General features: G+C 37.5%; 1 long non-coding RNA gene across 3 annotated transcripts in view; it reads left to right on the plus strand.

Moving 5' to 3' along the window:
* LOC110260189 overlaps nucleotides 1-23743 on the plus strand; it is a 251067-nt gene that overhangs the window by 35607 nt on the left and 191717 nt on the right. Inside the window, exon 4 of one of the 3 annotated variants that reach the window (XR_002343033.1) lies at nucleotides 21281-22273. The exons of the other annotated variants lie outside the window; for them this stretch is intronic. This is a non-coding gene — a long non-coding RNA (uncharacterized LOC110260189). Of the gene's footprint in view, nucleotides 1-21280; nucleotides 22274-23743 lie in introns of those variants that run through there. 3 annotated transcript variants of the gene reach the window in all.

The raw sequence follows: 23743 nt of genomic DNA on the forward strand, positions 1-23743 counted from the left end.
TTAAACAAGTTAGAAAGGATCCAGTATTTCAGGAGAATCAGGAGATTGTTCTAAAATATGCAGACCAGGGTGTGGACTGCATCAGGCCAGGGCATTTGGTCAAAGTTCTAGAAATAGAAACAGGGCTGGGCATTTTAGGTAGGAAGCTCTAAGGCACAGAAGAGCTTGGTACTTGAGCAGGAATGGTCAAGCAGAATCCTATAGCCATAAGTCAACAGGCCCACCTTCTGGGAGGCTAGTAGATCAGGAGACACTCAAGGTAAGCAGTGAAAAAAAGACAGAAGCAATTTGTTCTTGGCCGGTCTCCTTTTGAACTTCTGCTATGTGGGTGGGCCAGGGCTTGCAGGTGTCTGTAGCCAGGAGAGAAGGGCCTCTCTAGGATCAGCTTTCAGTTTTCTGTTATCCTCACCCCTTGTCTCAAGCTATTCAGCAATATTGCATCTTTAATGGTTAAGCTCTGGGGCAGGTGGCTATTTGTAAGGCTACTAATTAGATAAAGGGACTGATTTGCACCAGGATGCAGATAATGCATGGAATTGTGCCAAGACCCACAGCTCAGGAGTTTATGACCCCCAGCTACCATGGCGACCATGTCTATTCAGTCGGAAGAGCCTTTTTGTTGTGGGATAGGAAGTAGCACCGGGCAGAGCATCAGCTTCTGTGGGGTTTGAAATTGAAAACTGAAAATGGAAGAAAAGAGACAAGAGGCAAGAGGGCATTAGATTTATACCCAAATGGGTAGATTATTCTGTGGGTTCACTTCTCTTTGCTTATTAGAAAAAACAGGGCCTTTCCTTGAGGGCAACTGTCTGATAAGCCTGAGATTTGCAAGGAAACATGTATTTTTGAATCATTTCTTGCATTGTCTTCACACTTCACAATCCTTACCTCTATGCCTCTGATTTCATATTCTTATCTTTGATTTTTCCAATTAAAAAATATTTACTAAACAGAATATCATAAACAGCAAGCTCATGACTCCAGAAAAAACTGAGATCTATTTTCTGGTTTTAATGTGTGTAATATGTTTTAGAAATAGAAGAGGCTACAGAGATAGATGGTTACATGCCCAATTTCACTGGGACTGTCCTGTTATCTTAGTGCGAGAGTCAACAGCTCCTTGTTTTTACCTTCAAAAGCAACCTGGTTAGGGGCAATGACTCTCCTAGTTAGAGATTAGGTTATCCAACTCTTCATTTTGTAGACAAAGAAAGGCCCAGGGTATTTAAGAAACTTGAACACCAGACTGAGGAGTCAGAACTCTTAGAAATGGAGAGAACTTTTATAAAAGGGAGAACATAAAGATGGATGAAGTGAAAGACTATTGAATCTAGGCTGGATTGGGGAGAAAAGAAATCAGAAAAAGGCTGAAATGTGGGGAAAAGCAGGAGAGGGAGGGATCCGGCACAGAAATGGAGAAAGATAGATTAAGAGTCATAGAAGTAGAAAACTGAAAGGGTAGGAAGCTGTGGTCAAAGATTGGGGTATTGCGTTTATTTCAAAGATTAAGCAATAATGGTTTGGCCTGGGGCTGTGGAGGTCCTAGCAGGAAAAAAAATGACCCACATAAGCATAAGGATAACTTGGAAAGATTTTAATAAAGGGATTGTTTAAAGGTGTGAGCAGGTACCCAAAAAGGGATGGTGATACATTCAGGAATGACAGAAAGCCAAGCTATTTTCATCCCTAGGCCTGAGGAACCAAGCAGAGGGAGTGGTGTTATTGAACCTTAGCTGTTACTTAGCCATGGCAGAGGTATTGTTCTTTGGCCATAACTAGATGGAATGCAGCTACTGGCAAAACTTTGGCTAGAAAAGGATGTATGAAGATGAGATCAAGGAGTCCTTCTACTCTTGGATCTCCTTCCAGGACCCCTTTAATTAAATCTAAACAGAAGGTAGGAAGAAACAGAGAAACTCAGAGGATGGATCTGACAAGCTTGTAAAAAATAATCAACACTTTGAAGTATTGTGAAAATAGAGAATTGCAGCAATTTTCTGTAGATATTGGTTTCACCAAGGATGATAGTGAAATGGGGAGGGGGTGGAGAAAAGATGTAATAGTCTCTCTCAGAAGCTTATATACATTCAATTTTATTCTGCAGAATTCTTTTTTTTTTTTTTTTTGTCTTTTCTAGGGCTGCTCCCGAGGTATATGGAGGTTCCCAGGCTAGGGGTCGAATCGGAGTTGTAGCCACTGGCCTACACCAGAGTCACAGCAATACCAGATCCGAGCCGCATCTGTGACCTACACCACAGCTCAAGGCAACGCTGGATCCTTAACCCACTGAGCGAGGCCAGGGATCGAACCAGCAACCTCATGGTTCCTACTTGGATTCATTAACCACTGAGCCACAATGGGAACTCCTTATTCTGCAGAATTCTAATGTATGATAACTGCTTCTTAGAAATATGACCAAAAGAACACTCTACAGTTTTGAAGTCTCATAAAAAGTAAAGTTTTAGTCAGATAGTTTTGGATGTTATCTGTGTTTTGTATTCCTATTGTTTACAAATTTTATAAATCTTTATGTAGGTCATTATAGAGTAAGGGACTGGATGTACATCCTAAAAAACCAGAGAAAATATATGAAGCAATGGTTTTTAGTCATAGTCAAAGGCAGCTCAGGAGAGTGATCCCTGAGAGAAGGGGCGCAATTAGTAGAACACGATTTCCACAGTTTAATGCTTGGGAGAGATTCTAGGCTGCAAACTATGGCATGGAATCCAAGGAGAGCCTGCATAATTTTCTGAATTAAGAAGATAAAGTTGCAGTTCAGGAATGTCAACATAGCTAGGATTTGCAGAGAAATATGCCAGAAAGGAGGGAACTACAAAATGAGAAAGAATTCAAAGAGATTTACGGAGGGGTTCCCTCGAGCCTTTAACTGAATACTTTTATGAACATGCATATAAAAAACTATTCAGGCTGGGAAAAGAACCATTGTAAAGGAGTAGGTAGAATATTCTTTGGAGTTTAGACAGACTAGGAATTGTTCAGGTTTCCATCAGTGGGAGTAGAAAGACCTCCCAATGCCTGGGGCATTATGTAGAATTCTTTAGAAGGACCAAATTAGTTGTAGACTAAAGACTACTCTGGACTTAGCCTGATACATTTTATTTGTTTATTTATTTTTTGTCTTTTTGCCTTTTCTAGGGCTGCTCCCGTGGCATATGGAGGTTCCCAGGCTTGGGGTCTAATTGGAGCTGTAGCCGCTGGCCTATGCCAGAGCCACAGCAACGTGGGATCCGAGCCGCGTCTGCGACCTACACCACAGCTCACAGCAACACCAGATCCTTAACCCACTGAGCAAGGCCAGGAATCAAACCTGCAACCTCATGATTCCTAGTCAGATTCATTAACCACTGCACCACGACAGGAACTCCATACCCAAACCATTTTAAAAGTAAGCACCAATAGAATCAAAATGATTTCAAACTGTGCCCCAGAAAAACTTTGTAATATTAAAAGACTACAACAAAATTCATCATCTAAAAGCATAATATATGCTAGGTCTGTCATACAAATAAAAAGATAATCAGAGGAGTTCCCACTGTGGTACAGTGGAAATGAATCCAACTAGTATCCATGAGGATGAGGGATCAATCCCTGGCCTGGCTCAGTGGGTCAGCATCCAGTGTTGCTGTGATCCATGGTATAAGTCACAGATATGGGTCAGATCCCGCATTGCTGTGGCTGTGGCATAGGCCAGCAGCTGTAGCTTCGATTCGACCCCTAGCCTGGGAACTTAACACATGCCATGGGTGCAGCCCTAAAAAAGCAAAAAAAAAAAAAAAAAAAAAAAAAAAAAAATCAAACATTCAAAGAAACAGGAAAATATGACTCCAGAACAACAATTTTTAGGGAGTTGCCATCCATGAGGATGTGGGCTCGATCCCTGCCCTTGCTCAGTGGGTTAAGTATCCGGCATTCCTGCAAGCTGTGGCATACAGTCACAGATGGCTAAGATCCAGCATTGCCATGGCTATGCATAGGCCTGTAGCTGCAGGTTCAGTTTGACCCCACCCTGGGAACTTCCATATGCCACAGATGTGGCCATAACCCCCCCTCAGCAATTATAAATTGAAAAAGATAAAAAACAACATGAAGGCAATGAGTAGTGGAGATATAAGATATAAAAAAGACAAAAGTGAATTTTCTAGAGTTGAAAAATACAAGTCTGAAATAAAAAACACAATGGAAGTAATTAACACCATGTTAGATACTGCAAAAGAAAAGACAAGTGAATTCAGGAGTTCCCATCATGGCACAGTGGTTAATGAATCTGACTAAGAACTGTGAGGTTGCACGTTCAATCCCTGGCCTTGCTTAGTGGGTTAAGGATCTGGCGTTGCATTGCTGTGAGCTGTGGTGGTCACAGACGTGGCTCAGATCCCGCGTTGCCGTGTCTCTGGCGTAGGCTGGCGGCTACAGCTCCGATTAGACCCCAAGCCTGGGAACCTCCATATGCCACGGGAGCGGCCCTAGAAAAGGCAAAAAGACCAAAAAAATAAATAAAAATAAAAATTAAAAAAGACAAGTGAATTCAAAGACATGATGATAGAGTATCCAAATGGAAATACAGAAAGAAAAAATGACTAAGAAAAAGTGAACAAAACATTCATCACATGTGGGACATAATGTGAGAAAATATCAAGTCATCTAATGTAGATGTAAAAAGGGAAGGGCAAGAAAATATTAAAATAATAATCAATGAAAAATTTCTAAATTTGATGAAAACTGTATATCCATAGATCCAAGAGTCTCCATGACAAGCAGAAGAAATATTAAGAAAACTACACCAAGGCAGATTATAATAACATTAAAATCACTCAAAACTGGCATTAAAGAGACATTTTTGGAAGCAGGTAGTGGGAAAAAGACCTCTTAAATACAGAGGAACAAAGATAAAGGTACCAGTTGATTTGTCATTGAAAACAATGCAAGTCAAGAGTCAGTGGAGCAACATTTTTAACTTGTTTGAAAGAAAAAAACTTGTCAGACTAGGATTCTTTGCACAGTGAAAAGATCATTTGAAGTCAAAGGAGGAATAAAGCCTTTTTCAGACATACAGATGCTGAGAAAAAAATTTTAACAGCATATCTACATTACAGGAAATATTAAAGGAAATTTAAACTTCCTTCAGGTAGAAGAAAAATGATACCGTATAGGAATCTGGATCTGCACAAAGGAAAGAAGAGCTCTGGAAATCACACTTTGTGGGTTAAAAAAAATGTTTTCATTTTATTTAAATCCTTTTAAAAGATAATGAACTTTTATGACTACAGAGACAAATATGCAAATATCTATCCCAGAGCTCGTTATCACTCAGAAAAACTACAACACAACAATGAAGAAAGTAAACTTTGCACAGATAAAAACCAATGGAATAAACTCAATAGTGTATTTTTGATAGTATATTATCAATGAAAATATATTTTCAATGATGTATTTTTAAAAGGTATTTTATTAATTGAGTAGTGCATATCAGATCAGAAAATTTTGTAAACAGATGGATTAGGAAAATATTTAAAATTACCTAAATCCCTATAGATGAGCATTTTGTAGTGTCCTTGCATCTAACTTTTATATGGAGAGGCAAAAATACCCAGAGTAGCCAACATCATATGAAAGGAGAAGAACAAAAGTTGAAGGATTGATGCTACCCAACTTCAAGTCTTATTATAAAGCTACAGTAAAATGAAACTGGACACAGACCTTATATACTTCACAAAAAACTCAAAGTGGACCATAGACCTAAATGTAAAATACAAAACTATCCTAGAAGATAACATAGGAGAAAACTTAGATAATCTTGGATATGGTGATGACTTTTTAGATCTAATGCCAAAGGTACAATCCACAAAAAAATAAAAATAATCAATAAACTGGACTTCATTAAAATTAAAAATTTCTGCTCTGTGATAGACAATGTGAAGCGAATGAGAAGACAAGCCACACACTGGGGGAAAATATTTGCAAAAGACACATTTGATGAAGGATTGTTTTCCAAAATATACAAAGCACTTGTAAAACTCAATAATGCTCAACATCACTAATTACTAGAGAAATGAAAATCAAAACTACAATGAGGTACCACCTCACACTAGTCAGAATGGCCATCATTAACAAGTCAACAAAAAGCAAGTGTTAGAGAGGGTGTGAAGGAAAGGTACCCTCCTTCTTTGCTGATAGGAGTGTAAATGGTACAACCACTATGGAAAACATTATGGAGGTACCTCAGGAAACTAAATATAGAACTACTATATGACCCAGCAATCCTACTCCTGGACATATATCAAGACAAAACTTTCATTGAAAAATATACATGCATCCCTATGTTCATCACAGCACTATTCACAATAGCCAAGACATGGAAACCACCTAAATGTCCATCTGCAGAGGAATGAATTAAGAAGATGTGGTATATATACACAATGGAATAGTACTCAGTCATAAAAAGAACAAAATAATGCCAGTTGCAGCAACATGGATGCAACTAGACTCTCATACTGAGTGAAGTACATCAGAAAGAGAAAGACAAATACCATATGATATCACTTATATCTGGAATCTATGGCACAAATGAACCTATCTACAGAAAGGAAACAAACTCATGGACTTGGAGAACTGACTTGTGGTTGCCAAGGGCGGGGGGCGGGGAGGGAGTGGAATGGACTGGGAGTTTGGGGTTAGTAGATGCAAACTATTACATTTGGAGTGGATAAGCAATAAGGATCTTGCTGTATAGCACTTGGAACTATATCTAGTCACTTATGTTGGAACATGATGGAGGAAAATGTGAGAAAAAGAATATGTACATATTCATTCACTGGGTCACTTTGCTGTACAGTAGAAATTGACAGAACATTGTAAAGCAACTACAATAGAAAAAATAAGAATCTTAAAAAAACCTCAATAATAAGAAAATGAACAACCCAGGTAAAAAATGGGCCAAAGATCTTAGCAGACATCTCACTAAAGAAGCCTATATATGGCTATACAGATGACAAACAGGCCTATGGAAAGATGCTCCACTACCTATGTCATCAGAGAAATGCACATTACAACAATGAAATGCCACTATATACCTACTGGAGTGAGCAAAATCTGGAACACTGACAACACCAAATGCTAGCAAGGACGTGGAGCAACAGAAACTCTCATTTATTGCTGATGGGAGTTCAGAGTAGAATAGCCACTTTGGAAGACAGTTTGGCTGTTTCTTATAAAACTAAGCATATACTTACCATATGATCCAGCAATCATGCTCCTTGGTGTTCACCCAAAGAAGCTGAACACATAAGCCCACATGAAACCCTGTGCATGTTGCGGGTTCAATCCCTGGCCTTGCTCAGTGGATCTGGCGTTGCTGTGAGCTGTGGTATAGGCTGGCAGCTGTAGCTCTGATTTGACTCCTGGCCTGGGAACCTCCATATGTGGTGGGTGTGGCCCTAAAAAGTGGAAAAAAAAAGTCAAATATTGTCAGATTTAAGAAAACTAAGATATATATCACTATATATCATCTATAAGAAACACAAATTAATGTAAAGATACAGATGTTATAAGGAATATAAGAATATATTCAATTCGACCCTCAGCAAAAAAAAATTTGGAGTCACTATATTAATATTGAAGTAAATTTTAGAATAAGAAATATACCAGGAATAAGCAGAGATATTTCATAAGAACGAAGTGGTAAATTCATCATGAGACTTAATAATAAGCATAAATGTTCATGTACATAATAAAAGAGCTTCAAAATATATGAAATGAATCTGATAAAAATGTAAAGAGAATTAGATAAACCACAATTATAGTTGGAGATTTTAATAGTCTTCTTTATTGATAGAATAAGTAGGAAAGTCATTGATGAAAAGGAGACCAACACAATCAGCAAAATTGACCTAATTACATTTATGGAACCATTTATTCAACAACAGCAGAATAAATATTCCCTTCATATACACATGGAATATTCACCAAGGTATATCATATTCTGGGCCATAAACCAAATTTAATAAAATTAAAAATCATCATCTAATCGCAATGATTTTAAGTGAGAATGTAATAATAGGTAGGTATCTATTTGAGGAATCTTCAAATATTTGAAAATGAACTCAATTTTTTAAAACCTGTGGGATGAAGAAAGAAATCACAGAGAAAATTAGAAATTATTTTGAACTGAAAACAAATTAAAACACAATATGCCAAAATATGTAGGATGCAATGAAAACAGTGTTTAGATGAAAATTTAAAGCATTAATTTCTATTAAATACACAAGACAATTCTCAAATCCATGACTTGAGTTTCTACCTTAAGAAATTAAAAAAAAATGAGAGAAAATTAAATACAAAGTAAGCACAGGAAGGAAATAATAAAGATTAGAGCAGAAATCAATGAAAGAAAATAGAGAAAGATCAATGTAGCATGTTAACATGTTTCACTATAACTCCACTCCTAGGTACTTACTGAGGAAAAATGAAAATATACATCTACAGGAAAATTTATACTTGAACTTAGAGTAGCAGCTTTGTTTATAATAGTTAACAGTTGGAATGATCCCAAATGTCTATCAGTTGGTAACTGGGTTAACAATGGTATATGCATACAATAGAATATTACTCATCAGTGAAATGGATTAAACTACAGATACAGATAACGATATAGGTGAATCTTAATACTATTATGCTAATCAAAAAAAGAAGCAAAATTTAATTTTATATGATTACATTAAATGAAATTCTAGAAAAAGCAAAACTAGTGAAATAAAGCAAATCAGTGGTTTCTAGGACCCAGGGATAATGTTGTGGGATTGGTAGTAAAGGGGCAGGAGCAAATTTCAGAGGTGATGGAGATATTCTACGTCATTATTATGATGGTAGTTACATGACTGTATACATTTGTCATAATTCAAATTGCTACTTAGAAGCAGTGAATGTTATTGTATACAAATTTTACTTCAATAAAAGTTATTTAGGAAAAACAGAAACTTTGAGCTATAGATGATGCTATATTACAAGTTAGCTTTTTAAAATTTCATGTTTACATTGCTTATTTAAAGGAAAAAATCAAACAGAACAAAAGGGTATAAAATGAAAAGTAAAAATCATTTCCTCCTCAAATTCTCACTTCTTGGGGATTTTTTTTACTAAAAACAATTTCTTATGGAAATTTTCAGAAATTTTCTGTTATTTCTACTGTTTGTTAGAAACAATCATTTATCATATGTACCTTATGCTTTAATGTTTTCTCTTTCTTCTTTTCTTTCCTTTCCCTTCCTTTCTTTCTTTCTCTCTCTCTTTCCTTCCTTCCCTTCCCTTCCCTTCTTTCCTTCTTTCCTCTCTCTTTGTTTTTACAAGTAGACTCATATTTACTCATGTTTTTTTGAATACAGAAATGGGTGGATTTACTTTATTCCCTCTTCTTACTGGCTGCATATCCTTCTACTGAATGGATTATTCAGATTCATTTAGTCATTCCTCTACTGTTAAATATTTAGATTTCTTCCATGTTTTGTTAGATTAAAAAAATGCTACAATAGATACTCATAGGTATGTATATGTTTTTGTCTCTTGTGCCTAGTCATGTAATTGTGGGGTCATTTTTAATGCAAATTGAAAATTTTTATGCAAATTAAAAAATTTGATGAATAAGCATTTCCAATATCTTACTTACCCATTCCAACTCTATTTCCTCTCATTTGCACAAACTCTGGGAATTATCAAACTTTCTAATCTTCACCAGTCAGAAAGGGGGAAAATGCTACTTTCTTGTTTTTTACCAATGTCATTTTCCTCACAACCAAACACAGCACAAGATCATAGGCGTGTCTGATAATTGATAGACTTCAGAATGACCGTGTTTGCTTTTCAGAATTTTTGATGAAGACCTAAGTGGCTCTGTGCACACAGCTGCTGAGAGAAATCACCTTCATTTCCAGGAATCTCTCCTCTTTTCCCTTCATGATCATACCGCAGTATGTTTTCTGTCTTGACCTACATGTTTAGATCTCACAGGAGTAGACCATATATCCACATGTCTCTTGGAATTCATGCTTTTAGTCTCTTTTTAAAAATGCCTTTGCTCTCCCCAGTGTTCCTTTCCCGAATGGGTATTTAATCATGCATACGACACACCAGTGACTCTCCTAGTAAAGCCATATGGTTTCCCTGAATGGGGATGGATGGAGGAATTTATGGACTTTGATCATTGCACTCTAACAAATACAATTATGGCATGGGAAATTTCCTACTAGAGTTCAAGAGAAAATGGGGTAAGCCCCTCCTCTGGATGATTTGTGTGTCTGAATGCATCTGGAGGTTTTCCCCAGATCCCATCCTCTTTTATATATAATCATGGATATGAGGTGCCCATGTGCATTACTGGTGAAACATTTCTCTCCACCCCCACTGCCAATCAAATAATCACTCCTTTAAAACAGAAGGAATGATTTAGCAGTGGAAGTGTTGGCTTTGAAACATTGAGACTTGGTGGCATCTTTCAAAATTTCATCCGGATTGATTTATTCCTCCATTTTGGAATTATCACAACCATATGAAATTTTTTTTTTTTTTGGTCTTTTTGCTATTTCTTGGGTCGCCCCCACGGCATATGGAGGTTCCCAGGCTAGGGGTCGAATCGGAGCTTTATCTGCCGGCCTACACCACAGCCACAGCAGCTCGGGATCCGAGCCGCATCTGTGACCTACACCACAGCTCACGGCAACACCGGATCCTTAACCCACTGAGCAAGGCCATGGATCTAACCCATGTCCTCATCGATACTAGTTAGATTCGTTAGCCACTGCGCCACGACGGGAACTCCAACCACATGGAATCTTAAGCCATGACTGAAGAGCTCTCTCAGAAACTCTAAACTTGGGGGCCCTATTTCCGCTGAGATTGTCGAACATGCAAATCATCATTTTCTGAATTGTGTCCTTATTGGACAAACTAAGAACCATCAGATTCTGACCTTAATTATCCCTGGTAGGCTTCAGAATTTTAAACAGGGAATGTAAATTATATATTCAGTTCAATTTTTAACTCACAATGCTGTAGCATTTTCACATATAGTGCTTTTATGCTTTTTAGAGTTCTATAGATTTCCCTATGAATAAATAGGTCACTGTGTTTAGGTAATTCACTGTTTGAGGATTGCTTTCTGAAACTCTAGCAAAATTTAGCCTTCTGTTTAATTCGTGTTCTAAAAAAAGGGAAAAGAGGGAAGCTAAGTAAGTTTCAAATCCAGGACATCCAGTTAAAATTCCTGCTTTTTGCATTGTCTCCAATGAAGTGAATTACCAGTGAGTTGGATGCACCTTCACCCTTGGCCTGACCTCTTTGTGGCTGATCACTGTCATTATGACCCATAGCCTCAGTCGAATAACAAAGAATGGAAGAAGTCTTGAGAGCCCACAAAGCAATGTCGTATGTAGCACAGCATCCAAGGGAGGCATGCAGAGGTGGGAAGCAAAGGGTGAAACAAAGGTCACTGAATACAAGGAGATGCCTTTGTGGGAGAGGCACAACCTGCTGTGTGATTGCCAAGATCTCTTTGGAGAAGAATCAACCAAATTTGTTCTCACACTTGATGGGATAGGAAGGGTTCTCGTGGCTATGTAGTCCATTAGGTGGCTGGGTCACCGAGAATCACAGGAGCCCACTTAGCCCAGACCAGCACTAAAACCCATTAAAACAATAAAAATATAGCAGCTCTGCCCCTTTCTTTCAGGCTTCATCTAAATGTCAACAGTTCTGTGTTTCTTGGTAGCCCTGAAGCTTTGGCCCCTGTGGTCCAAGGAGTCTGGCATCTCACAAAGTTAGAGTGGTTCAGACCATCATCGTCTGCACTCTCACTCTGAGGTGGCGATTTCCCTGGCCTCCTGGGCTCCTGGGTAGTTTCTGATATGTTTTTCTTTTGGATGATGTGCTTGTGTTCTTATTTGGTGAGTCTGCGGCAAATCCTCCCAGCCTTGGGAACAAAGTGGTTCCGATAAGGGTCTCTTCAGTGGCAAATCTCTCCCAAACAATACATGCCTTTTCTTTTTTTGTTTCTAATACCCTGCTGGTTGCCAATGGCACCAGGTCCCCCTAATCCAAATACCACGGGGGAATGATATCCTTGTGCATTTTCTTTATAAAGCAGTCTGTAGGTTTCAATAAGGACTCTTTCTTAACATCAGTCACCATCCTGTTGAGAGGCCTTGACAGACCATTTTAATTGACCAGAACCAAATCCACTTGTTCATCATGGAAAATGAATGCTTTTAGATTGACTTCCCTTTGCATACTTTACAGAGCTAAGATTAAATATATAAACACTCTGTTACTACGATATAATAAGCCAAGTAATTTCAAGGGCTTTTTTCATTTTTAAAATTGGATGGAATTCTAAGCATCACGATGAAAATATTCTCTGTGCTAATAGAGGGTTCTATGTATCTTTATTTTTCCCTTATATAACTGACATGATGTAGCATGGACAAATCATTAAGAGCTCTGTTTAACTGGAACTACAAACTTGAACATGTTTTCTAGTTACACTGAGGCTCAGTCTTCTCCTCTGTAAAATGGGAATACTGATAGCACCTATCTCCCAGAGACTTTATGAAGATTTAATGAAATGATTCATGCACGATGACTTCCGTGTAGTAAAAAAAATACATACTAGCCACAAAAGTTTCCTTAGAATAAGTATGCAGAAATTTCATAGCTGGCTAAATGCATTTGATTAAAATAAACATATAAAATTGAAGCTTTAAAAAATTACAGGGGGAAAAATTATAGTTTTGTGGCCTCCATTCAGTGGGTTGTGTCATTACGCTAGATAAAATAAATACTTTTTTGTTGTCTCTCCACACCACCCCCACCTCCCCCAGGGTTGATGTATCTGGTGTTTGTTAACTCATTAGGGAGAATCATGAGTGTATGTGACTGATTTTGTTTTTTCACTCCCTTCTCGGAGTCCATGTCTCCTGTGCGTATATCTCTCATAGCACTTACTAAATTGTATTGGGATCGTGTGTTCCTCTGTCTGAATTATCCACTAAGATGAGAGCTTTTTGAGGATAGAGACTGTGTCTTATTATCTTTGTCTCGCTGAGCAACTTTTCTAGCACTTGGCACTTGGTACCATGGTAGGTCCTGAATAAATGTTTGATGACTGACCGAGGGTATTTTTAAGGACTTTCTGCCAGCTGACAGCAGTAGAAAAAATAAAATAAAGCATAAAATGTGTTCATGTTGAGAAAATATTATTCCAGTGACAAATCTATCATATTTTTAATATCAAGTAATTTTAAGATAGTTTTAAAATTTTGAAATATTTCAGACACTTTGAAAAGTTCAGAAACTAACAGATGCCCATTTATCTATCACTAGAATTAAACAAATGTAAATGCTTTGGCTCTCTATATATGCTTATAAAAACATAATGTTAAAGAGAGAAGCCTCCCCTTTACTTCCCCCTCCCGTCCTCTCTGGAGGTAACTGATATCCTGAAATAGTATTTATTTTCTCCATAGTAAAAGTGCAAAACTATTCAAAGTTTTTTTTTTTTAATCAAAGTAGAGTCTTTTAAATACAAAACCTTTTTTTTTTTTAACTTTTTCTCTCTCTCTGGTTTTTTTTTTTTTTTTTTTCAGTGACATGCTTTTTCTCACCTCAAAAGATTGTGCTAACTAGGACAGGGGAAAAATGTCACAGCACGTCTTTGGCTAGAGGGCCTGATTAGGGAGGGGTGCAGATTTAAAATTAAACATAACTATGCCTTGACTTTTGTTTGCTTAATAAAACAGTGTGATCTAGGAATTGAAACACCTTGCATTTCTTGGTCTTAAAACCACAAATGGCACTAGGCACTAGGCACTTCATTTTTCACAGTCTGCATCAGTTCTGGAAATAGTCACTAACCTCCTTGTCATGGGTGTATAAGAATTTTTCTGTCAGAAGGGGGAAAAATACTGATTTTGTTCATTTTTAAAGTGATAGACCTCCACCTGTCTTCTTCTACTTTACCTGGACTGCATGCATGTATCACTGAAGATACAGTCCATTTTACACAACTTGTTACTCTCTAGATTCAGATTTTTAAAAATTGGGGTTTAATTCACATCATGAAAATCATCCTTTTAAGGTATACAATTCGGTGTTTTTAATATATTCAGTCCAATTATCCTCACTTATACCAGGACATTTTCATTAACCCAAAAAGAAACCCTGGACCCATTAGCAGTTACTCCCCACTTCCCCTTCTCTCTCCAAGTAACCACTCATTTACTTTCTGTCATTATGAGTTTGCTTATCCTGGACATTTCATGTAAGTGGAATTATTATGATCCGTGACCTTTTGAGACTGTCTTCTTTCAAGGTTGTAGAATGTACCAGTACTTCATTCCTTTTAAAGACTGAGTAATAGTCCATTTATTTAACCTTTCATTGACAGACATTTGTGTTGTTTCTACTTTTTAGCTATTATAAATAATGCTGTTATAAACATTTATGTACCGGTTTTTATGTGACATGTATTTTCAGTTCTCTTGGCTATATTGACCTAAAAGTGCAATTGCAGGGTCATGTGGTAACTCTATGTTTAATTTTTTGAAGAAATGCCAAATTATTTTCTAAAGTGGCTGCAACATTTTAAACTCCCACCAGCACTGGATGAATGTTCCAGTTTCTCCACATCCTCAGCAACACTGTTATTTTATTTTTTTATATAACCATCTACTTGTTATAAAGTAGTATTTCATGGCTTTGATTTGCATCTCTCTAATGACTAAGGAGATTGAGCATCTTTTCATGTGTTTATTGGCTATTTATATATGTTATTTAGAGAAATGCCCATTCGAATTCTTTGCTCGTATATTAATTGGATTGTCTTTCATTATGTATTTTGGAAACCAAATCCTTTTCAGACATGAAATATAAATATTTTCTTCTATCTTATGCTTTATCTTTTCACTTTTAATAGTGTCCTTTGATGTAAAATATTTTAATTTTGATGAAATTCTGCTTATACATTTTTTCTTTAGTTGCTTGTGCTTCTGGTGTCATAGCTAGGAAACCATGAATTAATCCATGGTCATGAAGATTTAGTCCTGTGTTATCTTCTAGAGTTTGATAATTTAGCTGTTACATTTAGGTCTTTGATTCATTTTGGGCTAATTTTTGTATGTAGTATGAGATAGAGGTACAACTTCATTCTTTAAATGTGGATATTCTGTTGTCCCAGCACCATTTGTTGAAAAGTCTATTCTTTCCCCCATGAATGATTGGCATTCTTGTCAAAATCAACTGATCATAATTGCTTAGGTTTATTTCTGGACTCATTATTCTGTTCTACTAATCTATTTGTTTGTCCTTATGCCAGTACCACGCAAAAGTCACTACTATAGCTTTGTGTCAAGTACTGTAGCTTTGAAATTGAGAGAAATAAGTCCTCCAACTTTGCTGTAATTTTTCAAGATTTTTTTTGTTAGTATGAGTCTTCTGTATTTCCATATGACTTTTGGGATCAGCTTTTAGTTTCTGCAAAAAAGGTAGCTGAGATTTTTATAAGGATTGTGCTGAATTAATTTGGAGAGTATTGCTATCTTAATAGTATTTATTTATTTATTTATTTTTGTCTTTTTGCCATTTCTTGGGCTGCTCCTGCAGCATATGGAAGTTCCCAGGCTAGGGGTTCAATCAGAGCTGTAGCTGCCTGCCTATGCCACAGCCACAGTGTTGCAGGATCGGAGCTGCGTCTGCAACCTGCATCACAGCTCATGGCAACGCCAGATCCTTAATCCACTGAGCAAGGTCAGGGATCGAACCCTCAACCTCATGGTTCCTAGTGGCATTCGTTAACCACTGAGCCATGACAGGAGCTCCATTAATAGTATTTATTAATTCTTCCAATCCATGAACACAATATCTTTCCATTTATTTAGGTATTCTTTACTTTTAAATATTTTGTATTTTTCAAAGTGTATATTTTACACTTCTTTTGTTAAGTTTATTCTTAAGTATTATACTCTTTTGAGATTTTATTTTATTTTATTTTTTTTATTTATTTTTATTTTATTTTATTTTATTTTTTTGTCTTTTTGCCATTTCTTGGGCCGCTCCTGCGGCATATGGAGGTTCCCGGGCTAGGGGTGGAATCGGAGCTGTAGCTGCCAGCCTACGCCAGAGCCACAGCAACGCAGGATCCGAGCCGCATCTGCGACCTACACCACAGCGCACGGCAACGCCGGAACCTCAACCCACTGAGAAAGGCCAGGGATCGAACCCGCAACCTCATGGTTCCTAGTCAGATTCGTTAACCACTGCGCCACGACGGGAACTCCCTCTTTTGAGATTTTATAAATGAAATTTTAAAAATTTTATTTTCCATTTATTGGAAGTATAGAGAAATACAATTTCTTTTTGTGAATTAATCTTGTACCCCGCAACCTTGCTGAACTCATTTATTAGCTCTAAAAAGTTTGTGTGTGTGTATTTCTTAGGATTTAATATACTCAAGAGTGTAATCTGAAATACATGTAATTTTAATTCTTCCTTTTCAATCTGAAAGCATCATATCTTTTTTCTGGTCTGCTTGCCCCAGTTAGAATCGTGAATAACACAAGAGGCCAAAGTGGACATTTTGACTTAAGGGGAAAATCTTTCAGTCTTTTACCATTGACTATATGATTAACTGTGGGTTTTTCATAGATGCCTTTTATTGGGTTGAGGAATTTCCTTTCCTTGTTGAGTTTTTTGGTTTGTTTGTTTTTTGTTTTGCTTTTAGTGACAAAAGGGTGTTGGATTTTGTCAAATGCTTTTCTATGTCTATTGAATGAGCATTAAAAAAATTGTCCTTTATTCTATTAATACAGTGTAATACATTGATCTGTTGATATATTGAATCAAATTTTTTTTTTTTTTGTCTTTTTGTTATCTTAGGGCTACACCCGTGGCATATGGAGGTTCCCAGGCTAGGGGTCTAATTGGAGCAGTAGCTGCCAGCCTATGCCAGAGCCACAACAATGCCAGATCCCAGCCGCGTCTGACCTGCACCATAGCTCATGGCAACGCCAGATCCTTAACCCACTGAGCAAGGCCAGGGATCAAACCCACAACCTCATGGTTCCTAGTCGGATTCATTTCTGCTGTGCCATGACGGGAATTCCTGAATCAGTTTTACATTTCTCAGATACATCACTTTGTCATGGTGTATAATCATTTTTATATGTTGAATGCAGCTTGCTAATATTTCATTGAGAATTTTTGCATTTATATTTTTGAATGTAATATTAGTCTATAGTTTTCTTGTGCTATCTTTGTCTGGTTTTAGAATAATTCTCGTAGTGTTCCCCTCTTCCTATTTTTGGGAAGAATTTGTGAGGGATTTGTGTTAATTTTCTTCTTTAAACATTTGGTAAAATTTACTTGTGAAGCCATTTTGTTCTGGACTTTTCTTTGTGGGAAATGTTTTGATTATAATTCAATTTTTTGATTTGTCCTATGTTCAGATTTTCTATTTCTTCTTGACTCAGTTTACTTAGACTGTGTCTTTTTAGGAGTTTATCCATTTCACCTAGTTATCAATTTGTCAGCATGTAATTGTTCATAGGATTTCCTTAGAATCTTTTTTATTTCTGTAAGACTAAATAATGTCCCCCTTTTCACTCCTGATTCAGCAATTCGAGCATTTTCTCTCTTTCTCTCTCTCTCTCTCTTTTTTTTTTTTTTTTTTTTTTGGTCTTTTTGCCATTTCTTGGGAGGCTCCTGTGGCATATGGAGGTTCCAAGGCTAGGGGTTGAATTGGAGCTGCAGCCGCTGGCCTATGTCAGAGCCACAGCAACATGGGATCCGAGCTGCATCTGCAACCTACACCACAGCTCACGGCAATGCTGGATCCTTAACCCACTGAGCAAGGCCAGGGATCGAACCCTCAACCTCATGGTTCCTAGTTGAATTTGTTAACCACTGAGCCACAACGGGAACTCCGAGTATTTTCTCTTTTTTATTAGTCACTTCACCTAGAGGTTTGTTGACTTTGTTGATATTTTCAAAGAACTGACTTTTGGTTCTGTTGATTTTGTCTATTTTTAAATTATCTATTTTACTCATTTCTATGCTAATATTTATTATTTCCTTCATTTTTCTCACTCTGGGTTTAATTTAATCTTTCTTTTCTAGTCTCTTATGGTAAAAGTGTAGGTTACTGACTAGGGATTTTTCTTCATTTTTGAGTTAAGCATTTACAGTTATAAATTTTATTCTGAGCACTACTTTCATTGCATCCCATACATTTTGGTATGTTATGCTGTAGTGTGTGTGGGGGTATGTTGTGTTTTGAGTGTGTGTGTGTGTGTGTGTTGTGTTTTATCTCAAAATGTTTTCCATCTCCTTTGTGATTTCTTCTTTGACTCATTGGTTGTTTGAGGTGTGACAAAAGGAAGTTGATTTCTAATTTACTTCCATTGTGGCCATACATGTGTTGATTTCAATCCTTTTACATTTATTGAGTCTTGTTTTATGGCCTATATATATGATCTATCCTGGAGAATATTCCATCTGCACTTGAAAAGAATGGATATTCTTCTATTGTTAAATGAAGTGTTCAATAGATAGGTTAGGTTGAGTCGGTCTGTAGTGTCGTTCAAACTTTCTATTTCCTTGCTAATCTTCTGTCTAGTTGCTCTATTCATTTTTTAAAGTGGAGTATGGAAGTTGAATTTATCTTTTCAGTTCTGATAGTTTTGCTGAGGTATTTTGGAGCTCGGTTGTTCTGGCACATGTATTTATAACAGTACAGATTCAGATTAGGAATGTGTCAAGTCATGTCAGGCAAAGCAACTGTATGCAGACTCAGTTTCAGAGCTGGAGCCCACCTTGGTCTTTATCTAGCACTGTTACAGATGAGAAAAAACTGGGATACACAAAACTTAAATGAATTTCCAAAGTGATAGAGATACCAGTCATTGCTAGAGGCAGGGTTAGAATTAAGGTCTTCTGACTCATAGACACTCATCTCAACTAATGCCCAATAGCAGCCAAGAGCTATTTTTTGAAAAGTATACATACATTACCTTATTACTAACCCTAGACAATGATCTTTTTCAGTGTTAAGAGACAGATGAAAAGCTATTTGTCCAGTTTTCCTAATGGAGAATTTTATAGAGTCAATATTCAAAAATCTTAAACAGGCACTACATGGGGAAAGAATGTGGCTAAATGATAATAATGGATTTTATGTTTCTGATGGAAAACCTGAATTTTTAAAATACTAGATAAAAGGCAAAATTCAGACTAACCTGTGTCAAAATAATGAAATGTAATGGAAAAGTAATCAAGGTATTAAATAGTTCTTGCAATCCAGACATGTTACGTCAAGAAAGATTTTAACCTCAAAAAAAAAAAAAAGTTTAAAATTATTGTTGGAGTTCCCATCGTGGCACAGTGGAAATGAATCCGACTAGGAACCATGGTGTTGCGGGCTCGATCCCTGGCCTCTCTCAGTGAGTTAAGGATCTGGCATTGCCGTGAGCTGAGGTGTAGGTCAGAGACGTGGGTCGGGTCTGACATTGCTGTGGTGTAGGTTGGGGGCAACAGCTCCGATTAGATCCCCATCCTGGGAACCTCTATATGCTGTGGGTGTGGCCCTAAAAAGACAAAAGACAGATAAATAAATAAATAAATAAATAAATAAATAAATAATAAAATTATTGTCAACTATTGATTTGCATTAGTGGCTTCTTTTTTGGTTGCTTGTTTGTTTTCAGCAGAACTTAAGATCTTTGGGCTAGCAAAAGCCAATTAACTCTAGATTAGGGATGAATTTTTCTACTAGGAAAGAAAAAAGACAAAAATATATAAAACAAATGTTTTGAAGAAGAAGAAGTTTCGAAGTAGCATTAACTTTGATTTATTTCCCAATGTGTCTGTGAATCTTTCTCTTAAAGTTCATTTTGTTTTCAACAGTCTATGATTTCAATTAAATACATTAAAATTGGTAGTGATTTAAATGTCAAATACTTTTTGTATCCTTTTCTCTGTTTATTTTCATAGCCACTTAAGTATAGTTATTGGCCTGATGTAACTTAGGGTGTGTCTTTTTTTATTCCGTAAGTTAAATAGCCTTTTTTCCTAGAGGTGTGGATTTAAACTAAAGTCGTTACGTTTCATGCATGGCTCACAGTTGTATTTCTTTTCTTAAACTATATTTTTTATACTTTTTAAAAATTTTTTTTGTCTTTTTTTTTTGCTATTTCTTTGGGCCGCTTCCGCGGCATATGGAGGCTCCCAGGCTAGGGGTCGAATTGGAGCTGTAGCCACAGGCTTACGCCAGAGCCACAGCAACGCGGGATCCGAGCCGCATCTGCAACCTACACCACAGCTCACGGCAACGCCGGATCCTTAACCCACTGAGCAAGGGCAGGGACCAAACCCGCAACCTCATGGTTCCTAGTCGGATTTGTTAACCACTGCGCCACGATGGGAACTCCTATACTTTTTTTTTAATCTTAGGCACATAATTCAGATTTGAATTTGCCAGAGTTCACCAATATTTCTATATTCCCTTGCTTTTGTACACTAGCAATTATTTTCCCAAAGTGATTTGTTTGCTATACTGGCATTCTCCTTTGGTGATCATTTGTAAGAACCCAAATGGACAATGAGAAAGCCCAGTAAACTTAAGACTTTGGGGGAAATTTGGCTGAGATTGAAGGTGTGTAAATAAAGGATTACCTTTCGTTTATTCAACAAATATTACATGTTGCTCCCCATCATTCAAGTGTTAGCAAAACTGACAGTTTCTGGCCTTATGGAGCTTATGTTGTAGTTATGGGGAAAAGATAATAAAGAAATAAACAAATAAATACATGGGACTGGTGTTAATAAGTTCTAAAAAGAAAAATAAAGCAGGTCAGGGGAATAATATTTAAACAGAATGTATGTTTAGGGAAGGCCTTTCTGATAAGTCATTGATCTGAAATCTGAATAAAGTGAAAAGTGAGCTGTATGGCCATAGGATGAAAAAACAAGTCTTTGAGGTAGGAGTTGTCTGGGTGAATTCAAGGAGCAACACAGAGGCCAGTGTGGCTGGAGATGGAAGAGGGGAACCAGCAGATGAAAGCAGAGAGGTAACAGAACCAGGTCATTTAGGGCCTTGCCACACATGGTAAGAACTCCCAGTTTTCTTTGAGTTGGGTAAGAGCCTTGGAGATTTTGAGCAGATCAGTGACAAGATCTAATTTAGGCTTTAAAAGGATCACACTTTTTTTTTTTTTTTTCTTTCCAGAAAACACAATGTGGCGGGATAGAAGCAGAGAGACAAATAAGGAAACTATTATTCCAGGCAACTGGAATGGTACTGGTTTTGACCATAATGGTAGAAGGAGAAGTTCCAGCGGGTAAATACTAAGTACTGTTAGTTTGGATTGGTGAGAGGGAAATGGACGTGTAAAGCAGCCAAGGGACTTTTCTTACTTTTAGTTTTGTTTGTTTATAGAATTTACGGGAATGATGTAAAGATTTACAGTAAAATGACACGTGACTATTCATGTGTTCATTTAGTCAGTCATACTTGACCAGATTAAGAAAGAAAAATATTGCCAATACCATAAAACCCTCTGTGATCTCCTTCCTTATCTCCCCCCCACCACCTCCCAGACTAACCGTTGTCCTGCCTTGTTTTGATCATTCTTTTATGCTTCTTTATAGATTTGCCAATTAGGTATATATATATAAATTCTATGACAAGCACAAACCTAGCTGTGCAGAGAAAGGAAAATACCGCCACTATGAGACAGAGGCTTCTGGCAGAAGATGAGTGACCAGAACTGTGTGATCACAATGGGACTTCAGCCTTTCTGAAAGCTTCCAAGGTCCCTCACCTGGTGCAGTCTTTGGGTGTGGTCTTGAGTGTATCTTGGGAAGCATTGGGCTGCCTTACTGGAGCTGGGTCAGCAAGCAGGACTTTATTGGGAGCTAGGTTCTAGATGTTTAGCAGGAAAATGAGAGGGGGGTAAGTGGCTCTTTATTTTTGGCTTCTAAGCTGAGCACTGCTGCTAAGCGTTGGAGCTTACCTTCAGTTCTCAGGAGCAGGTTGAAGCAGAACACTTCTATGGAGTGAATTGAGTATCTTCAGCTGATCTAGGCTGCAGGGCATGGAGTAGGGAGTCGTAACTTACTCAGCACGTAGTTGGGAGAAGCCAAGTATAATTAAAGTTCAGACTGCCTCACCAAGGCATTCTCAACTCTTTTTTTTTTTTTTTTGTTGTTGTTGTTGTTGCTGTTGTTGCTATTTCTTGGGCCGCTCCCTCGGCATATGGAGGTTCCCAGGCTAGGGGTTGAATCGGAGCTGTAGCCACCGGCCTACGCCAGAGCCACAGCAACGCGGGATCCGAGCCACGTCTGCAACCTACACCACAGCTCACGGCAACGCCGGACCGTTAACCCCCTGAGCAAGGGCAGGGACCGAACCCGCAACCTCATGGTTCCTAGTCGGATTCGTTAACCACTGCGCCACGACGGGAACTCCGCATTCTCAACTCTTGATGAAAAGGAGACATGATCGTAGAGTCTTCAGTGTGGACCTGTATCATTTTTTAAATTGCTGTAGTTCATTTACAATGTTTTGTCAATTTTCTGCTGTACAGCAAAGTGACTCTTGTATGACATTGTTCCAATCTTAACTAATTTCTTTCTCCTTCCAGTATAGCTCTCATCCTGGTATCTCCCTTCACTGACTTTCTTGAGGTTCCTTCAGTTTTATCCTGTGTTTTTTGAGATTTGAGCTTCACTCTACCATTTTATATTCTTTCATAATCATTTAGTTTAACCAATATACAATTTCTTGATGCTCTCTATTCCTTCTTATATCTTTATTTTTCTATCTGGGACCGTTTCCTTTTTGTCTGAGATCACTCTTCAGAATTTCTTTGGTGCATGTCTGCTAATGGTCAGTGCTTTTGGAGTTCTTTTTCCTATTGTAAAAATGTCTTCATTTTATCTTTATTCTGCATTGAGAATCAGCCATATTTAAAAAAATTTTTTTCTTGTAAACATTTATTGACCTTCACCTGACTTTCTTTTTTCCAGTGTTATTTGTTTGAACCAATTTGGCCCTGCGTGACTGGCTCTTTTGTGCCACATTCAGCCATCTGGCTCTACTGAAATGGGAACTTTGGCATCTTTTCATCATTCCCATCCTCCTTCTTTCCTGGCTTGCCCTGTTCCATATGGAGGGTTTACCTCCTGATCTTTTAGACTTTCCTGTCTTTCTCTTCCCCTTACCTTTTGACCTCACCTCACATTCTCCTTTTTGGTGGTCTTGCTCTGTTCCTTCAGAACACGCTTGACACAGTTTCTTGGCAAAGCTCTCGACTCCCTCCTTGATTGTTACATAAGTTCGCTTCCAGCTCTTCTGCATCTAGCCACTCTGGATACATCTCTCCAGGCTTAGATCCTGGAGGCTAAGATTCAAGTACAGTTTCTATAGGTATAACTTTTGGTAGGTTGGTTTAAAAATTCAGATTCTGGTTGATGATACATTTAATTTAAAAAGGGTAGAGAGGATCTTGGGGTGGTTAGGAGAAATTCCTTTGCAATTTATCAAGGTAGAAATGTAAACATTACTTAGAAAAAAAATGAAATCCCAACACATATATACAACCTTATTTCAGTGGATATAAATTTTACCTGGAATTTGTCTTTTTGTCTTTTTAGGGATGCACCGGCGGCATATGGAGGTTCCCAGACT

This window comes from Sus scrofa, chromosome 1, assembly GCF_000003025.6.
Source record: "Sus scrofa isolate TJ Tabasco breed Duroc chromosome 1, Sscrofa11.1, whole genome shotgun sequence".
In the NCBI taxonomy this organism is placed as follows: domain Eukaryota; kingdom Metazoa; phylum Chordata; class Mammalia; order Artiodactyla; family Suidae; genus Sus; species Sus scrofa.